An 8,151-nucleotide genomic window follows, 5' to 3' on the forward strand; every position below is an offset into this window, starting at 1 on the left:
AAATTACAGGCCTCTCATCTTTTTAAGTGGGAGAACTTGCACAATTGGTGGCTGACTAAATAGTTTTTTGCCCCACTGTATATATTTCAAATACATGTAACAGAAATACTGCCCATCTCTGACCGTTGTGTTGGAAGAGGCTGCGTTGGGAAGAGGGTGCATCAACACCCTGAAAAGATACTTGTGGTGCACTCACTCATAACAATTTATTGAGTGGTAAATGAGTGTATCGTCTTCGAGCTTGATAAGCTGCATGTATTATTCTCATAAATGTAGCCTATACATTCAACCTTTGTAATAATTATATCTTTCATTGCTTTAAACTAATAGCTAGCTGTGTCGTGGCTTCTTTCTTTCTTTCTAGAAGGAATCAGTCACAAGGCAAAAAGACAGATTGAGGCCTTCAATCAAACTGAGGAAAGAGAAATATGTGTGCACCAGGTCAAGGTTTCTTGCATACATGGTTTTGAGATGTACACTTAAATGGAAACTGTCATTTAAAAATTAATTTTGGGGGTATCATCAACAATAAAATACTTGTTTTAGGGCAGCATGCTGTCAATTATAGTACATTGTGGGAAAATGTTGTGGTCGGGGAAAGAATTGCAGTATTTCGAATTCGAATTCGAATTCCACCCCACAGAATACCGTACCGTATCTTTGGAGCGCCAAAATCCTTTTGACCACTAGTCTCATGCTATTGTTGTTTCTGGCTCATGAACATATTTTGAGGCGTGATTTGTAAGCAGCAACAATTGTTGCCCCCGTGAGTGCAAATGCTGTACAAATGGGCTCTTACAGACCGGCTACATAGTTTCACATGTAGATAATCACATGATACTTCACATATAATATTGCACATTTTGAAAATGTGGTTTTTGAGCAAATATCATATTTGTTTTTGGAACACTTCATGTGTGAAACAAAAAGTAAGCTTTATGATACAAAGTGTTTATGATACAGAGGGTAGATGAATTCAGCTTTATGATACAAAGTGTTTATGATACAGAGGGTAGATTAATTCAGCTTTATGATACACAGTGTTTATGATACAGAGGGTAGATGAATTCAGCTTTATGATACAAAGTGTTTATGATACAGAAGGTAGATTAATTCAGCTTTATGATACACAGTGTTTATGATACAGAGGGTAGATTAATTCAGCTTTATGATACACAGTGTTTATGATACAGAGGGTAGATTAATTCAGCTTTATGATACACAGTGTTTATGATACAGAGGGTAGATTAATTCAGCTTTATGATACACAGTGTTTATGATACAGAGGGTAGATTAATTCAGCTTTATGATACACAGTGCTTATGATACAGAGGGTAGATTAATTCAGCTTTATAATACACAGTGTTTATGATACAGAGGGTAGATGAATTCAGCTTTATGATACACAGTGTTTATGATACAGAGGGTAGATGAATTCAGCTTTATGATACACAGTGTTTATGATACAGAGGGTAGATTAATTCAGCTTTATGATACACAGTGTTTATGATACAGAGGGTAGATTAATTCAGCTTTATGATACACAGTGTTTATGATACAGAGGGTAGATTAATTCAGCTTTATGATACACAGTGTTTATGATACAGAGGGTAGATTAATTCAGCTTTATGATACACAGTGCTTATGATACAGAGGGTAGATTAATTCAGCTTTATGATACACAGTGTTTATGATACAGAGGGTAGATTAATTCAGTTTTATGATACACAGTGTTTATGATACAGAGGGTAGATGAATTCAGCTTTATGATACACAGTGTTTATGATACAGAGGGTAGATTAATTCAGCTTTATGATACACAGTGTTTATGATACAGAGGGTAGATTAATTCAGCTTTATGATACACAGTGTTTATGATACAGAGGGTAGATGAATTCAGCTTTATGATACACAGTGTTTATGATACAGAGGGTAGATGAATTCAGCTTTATGATACACAGTGTTTATGATACAGAGGGTAGATTCATTCAGCTTTATGATACACAGTGTTTATGATACAGAGGGTAGATTAATTCAGCTTTATGATACACAGTGCTTATGATACAGAGGGTAGATGAATTCAGCTTTATGATACACAGTGCTTATGATACAGAGGGTAGATGAATTCAGCTTTATGATACACAGTGTTTATGATACAGAGGGTAGATTAATTCAGCTTTATGATACACAGTGTTTATGATACAGAGGGTAGATGAATTCAGCTTTATGATACACAGAGGGTAGATCAACTTTAATATTGCAGATAGATTGTGGCTTCCATCAATGTCCTGTAATTGTCTGCATCATTTCCAATCCCCCATATATATTTTTTTGTAAATATATATATGTTTATAAATCTATTTTCCTTTATTATTGTCCCCTAACCCTACCACCCCTCCCCTAATTGGAGTAAACTAATGGGCAACAACACTTAGGCTTCTACTTCCAGCTTATACATACTATATACATTTTACCGACACAGTATATTTTACATTAGTTATGTTGTTTTTTTTGGTCCCTCAATTCAGCTCCACTCAACCCCTGCCATTGATCTCTGAACATCATCCAGTTTGGATTTCTAGATGCCATATATTTTAGTGCTGTGATGTTTTGAATCCAGCGTAGTTTTGTGCATCAGTTCATTAACCATGTGCCATGGAATCGGAACATCAAAAATCTATATGGCACAGCTGACACATTTTTGGTCCTTAAATGAAACTGGTATACTTTTTTATTTATCACAACTTTCTTCAACCAATTATGGTCTTTAATGCAGGGCCGACAGACAAGTTCCTTACTTTCTCCCTCTTCCACTTTCCTCTTCAATTTCTGCGGTAATGCTGCAATTAGTGTGGGTTAGCTGCAAGTGTGACATAACTGCACCAGTCCTATTTATGATTCTTTAAAAAAAAAATATTTAAAAAAAATGTTTTTTTATATTTTTTTATATATAAATGTTTTTTTTATTTTTATCAATTAGTATATTTGAGTCTAACCATAATATATTTTGACCATGAGGTGACACATTCTTACTAATATTATAGATTTGGTTTGGAGTGGTTAAAACATGCTAATAACGGTCTTCTAAGTACATCAAAAAAGGTTTGGTATACCTCAACTGGGATTCCAGCCCTGGAGTTTTCCCAGACTTAAAGGCTTTAAATGAATCAATATGTTTCTCTGTAATTTGGCCTTCACATGAGTCTTTCTGTACAGCTGTTCATTTTCTATTGTTAGTAGAAAAAACATCTTTGTTACGAATTCTTTGTTTCAGGACTCCAGAGTGGTGCACTGGTCTAAAGACACTGCATTGCCGTGCTAGCTGTGTCACTAGAGATCCTGATTCGAGTCCAGGCTCTGTTGCAGCCAGCCGTGATGGGTCGGTGCACAATTGGCCCAGCGTCGTCCGGGTTAGGGGAGGGTTTGGCCAACAGGGATGTTTTTGTCCAATCGTGCACAAGCGACTCCTGTGGCGGGCAGGGCGCAATGCACGCTGACACGGTCTCCAGGTGTCTGGTGTTTTTATTTGTTGATTGCTTTGAATCAATTGTGTTGAGGCTTGGCTGGAGAAAAATATTGTATACTGTGGCTCTCTAGGAACAGTTGCCCACACATTTAAAGGTGGATTTAGTAGGTCTAAGACCAAGTTTCTGCTAGCAGCATTGTTTTTATATGCTAAAAATGATATAGAATTCTGAAAAAAATATGTAGAATGCCTGTTTAAGTGAGAAGCAGAGCAACATCAAGGCAACTTTGTAACAGCAGACCTTGTTTTTCCAAAGCCAAACCAACCCCGAGTCTACCTTTCAAGACGTCAAAATAGAAAATGTTTTCAGTAATTGAATCCTACAGACGAAGAACCATATACGTGAAAATGTTTCCATTTTAAGAAAATCTGTTATTTGTATATTATTAATTGTGTGTACCACATTAGGTGTTTCATGGTTGACAAATAATTCACCATACCCATATCACCATGCCCAAATGTGGAAGGACAGTATATCTCCAGTGATGGTTTCAGTTTGTGGAAGGACAGTATATCTCCAGTGATGGTTTCAGTTTGTGGAAGGACAGTATATCTCCAGTGATGGTTTCAGTTTGTGGAAGGACAGTATATCTCCAGTGATGGTTTCAGTTTGTGGAAGGACAGTATATCTCCAGTGATGGTTTCAGTTTGTGGAAGGACAGTATATCTCCAGTGATGGTTTCAGTTTGTGGAAGGACAGTATATCTCCAGTGATGGTTTCAGTTTGTGGAAGGACAGTATATCTCCAGTGATGGTTTCAGTTTGTGGAAGGACAGTATATCTCCAGTGATGGTTTCAGTTTGTGGAAGAACAGTATATCTCCAGTGATGGTTTCAGTTTGTGGAAGAACAGTATATGTGACATTTTGCATGACTCTTGTCAGATGTCCTTTTTTAACACCTGATATGATGTTTTAAGTACTTTCAAGTACAGATGCCCTTCATGTAAATAACTTAAATGCAATATGTAGTTAACTCATTTGCATGGAGGTTCAGTTAAAGGTGGTCTATCAATTTTAGCACTGATGACTTTTCTTAAAAGTTGAGTCATGAAATCTTAGTCTCATTTAAAATGAAGCCCTCAATGTGAACATACCATAGAACTACCAAAATAGAATACAATTAAATTAATTCAATCAAAACAAGCACAACTTGTAAATATCAAATAGGGATCAATGTGATGTGCCAATATGCATGTCCATTATGCAGGTCCCGAAGGTCAATAATTACAAAACGTTCAGAAAACCATTCTCTTTGCGTTTAACACTATGATAAGCAATTCAGTTTTGAATTGCGTTAAACCCATGCTAAAGGCAAGAAATGTCCTTCTGCACTGAGGTGACAGCAGTAAATAAGTATTAACTGCTTAGAGTTCATGCTAAATGTGGTCACAGAGAGACATACTGTATATTGTAATGAATAAAAAAAAGGGAATTAAGATCAAATGAACACTCACATACTGTATGTGATGACTAATTTGTTTTTAATTCATTCAGATTAAAAAAGGTCCAAATGATCACACACAAAATAATTCTCAACAGAACACATTGTACATAACATTTTCTACACTAGGAACAACATCTTAAAATGACATTCATTCAATATATTGTGCTGGTTCAAATCATACACAAATTGATTCACATAGAAAACACCTACTATACATTTAATTTCCTACAACAGGGGTGACATGTCTTCTGAAATGTATTCAGATTCAACATACTATACAGGTTCAGGGGATCATAAACTCACAGAAAAAATGGTTAATTATGTAGCTTGGTTTAACAACAAATTATTCACTCTGCAGTGATTTATAAAAAGAGCGTGCAGCAGCTGGCAAGTAGTTGAGCATGGTCATCAGATCTTGGTACTTGTTTTTTTTGATGGGCAGAGGACTCTCATATGCTCTAGGGTAGTGGCTTGCAAAATAGGGAGGCTGAGGTGTAGCTCCTCCTTTTGGTTTGGAGATCAGCCACGACTTCCATCCCTCAAATAGACTGTGGCTCTGTTTGGCGTACAGATTCCAAGGATCCTCAACTGAAATTAGAACAGAAACATTTTAAGTTCCTGACATCAATAAACAACTTCCACAGTCAAGCATTAGGATATTTTATTGTTAGAACATGTCACACTCTGACCATTATTTGAGTTGTTTGTTTCTATGTTTTGTTTGGTCAGGGTGTGATATGAGTGGGCAATCTATGTTGCATGTCCAGTTAGTCTGTTTCTATGTGTTTTGGCCTGATATGGTTCTCAATCAGAGGCAGGTGTTTGTCATTGTCTCTGATTGGGAACCACATTTAGGTAGCCTGTTTTGTATTGTGGTTCGAGGGTTATTGTCTATGTGATGTTGCATGTTAGCACTCAGTTTCTATAGTGGTCACGGTCGTCTTGTTATTTTGTATAGTTTGTTTAGTGTTGGTCTTCATTAATAAATAGAAGATGTATTCATATCACGCTGCGCCTTGGTCTCCTCAATACGACGATCGTGACAGAACAACATGTTGCATGTTGATGGGATGTTAGTAAACTATTCTCTGTGCAATACCTGGGACTTTTAACCACCTCACTGATGTGATCTGTAGTCGAGCTGGTCGCTTGAGGACAGAGTCCAGGAGGTGCCTGAAGTGTTCACATTGCATGCTCATCACCTTGAATGGTTTTGCTGGTTGTGCTTCAAGTATCAACTATGAAACATCATCAGGTGTATGAAGGACTAACACCTTGCGCCTCTTCTCGATGGTGGCAAAAGATCGATCACAAGGAAGAAAAGAATGACCAGAGACCATGAACTTCTGCTCAACTTGGGTAAAGTAACCCATAGAGACGAGCATCGACATCAGATTGAGCATCCACCAGTTGTTATTCTGCCCACAGCATCTGTCACTGAAGATGATCAACTTGCGCACCTCTGGTTTCGTGAGTGGTGTGAATTTTGTCTTTACCCACTTCAACATGCAGCTTGTAACCTCAATGGACCTTCGGTGTGCAATCCCTGCAGGATACAGTGTAACGTTACATATAACTAGCTAGCTACTGTAGCCATGTCGAATCATCCGGTGGATGGAGAAAAAGTAGCTATCTATATTTCTTCTATAATCTAGCAATAATATTTGTAACGATAATGTATAAATTAGTAGCCAATGAACTTTGGTAAATATGTTTTCTCTATAGTTACAAATGAGACAACCCAGAACATACATGTTAGTTACTGTACTCTATAGCTAGCTAGTTCCACATACCGCTTTTGGACAGCTTTTCCCAGTTTTTTTTCTTGACCCTTACGATTTGTATAGGGCTTTCCCACATCCCGTAAGATCTTCCTTTGCCTGTCTTTCCATTCTTTACGTTTCTTTCCCACATTTCTGCGATTTTCATCAGCAACAGAAAAGTTGTGCGCTTGTCCGTCCATTCTGAGTGCTGCACATAAACGGTTATTCCACCAGAGGAGGACAAAAAACTGCACCCATGCGTCTTTCTCTCCAAGCAGTTCTCTCAAGCAGAACGCAACCATGATGTAGGCATCCAGGAACACTTGGCAGTTGAGTGGGCCCGTGATGGGTGGAGACACTGGTTGGAGGTGGCACCTCATCCTTTCGTGATCTGGACGGACCATAAGAACATAAGAAAGCAGACGCCCTGTCCCACCAACACCTAGCCCATCATCCCCAGCTCACGCATTGTGGCCCCTGTGATATGGAGTATTGAGACCATGGTCTGACAAGCACAGACCCGAGAACCCCGGCGGGGGACCCACTAACAGACCTTATGTTCCGCGATCACCCCGGTCCCGAGTACTACAATGGGGACACTCCTCTAAATTAACTGGGCATCCAGAAGTTAATTGGACACTGGAGATCCTGAGGTGTAAATTATGGTGGTCCAGCATGATTGAGGATGTGATTTCCTTGGTTACAGCCTGTTCCATCTGTGCCCAATGCAGGTCTTCCGTCAGTGACCGGTCGGGCTGCTCCAACCTCTGCCTATCCCAAGTCGGCCCTGGTCTCATCTGTTGGTAAACTTTATCACCAGGCTACCTCCATCTCAAGGGTCTGGTGGTCGTTGATCGGTATTGGAAGGCCTTCTGCTCCCTGTTGGGTGCATCGTTGAGTTTCTCCTCAGGGTTCCACCCACAGTCGAATGGGAAAACTGAGAAGGCCAACCAGGAGCTAGAGAAGTTCCTCCGCTGCTTCGTCTTCACCCAGGCCAGCAACTGGAGCAGGTTCCTCGTCTGGGCAGAGTATCCTGTTAAAGGTGAATTTGCGGGAGCTCGCTCCTCGCTACCTAGGACCCTTTAAGATCCTGAGTCTCATCAACCCGGTTACCTATCGTCTCCAGCTTTCCAGGTTCATGAGGGTCTGTCCATCCTTCCATGTCTCCCATCTCATGTGGTTAAGGACCAGTCCCATCTCTCCCCCCACACTTACTCCTCCGCCCCTCGACTTGTGGATGGCCGCCCGGCCTACACTGTCGGGCGTTTGTTGGAGGCTCACCACGTCCTAAGGACCCTGCAGTACCTGTTGGACTGGGAGAGCTACGGTCCCGAGGAGCGGGCATGGGTGCCAACCCAGACAGGATGATCACATCAGTGACTCAACCCACTCAGGTGACGCACCCCTCCCAGGGACG

The sequence above is a fragment of the Oncorhynchus mykiss genome, chromosome 15 (genome assembly GCF_057628025.1).
Source record: "Oncorhynchus mykiss isolate SJ-2025 chromosome 15, ASM5762802v1, whole genome shotgun sequence".
NCBI lineage: Eukaryota > Metazoa > Chordata > Actinopteri > Salmoniformes > Salmonidae > Oncorhynchus > Oncorhynchus mykiss.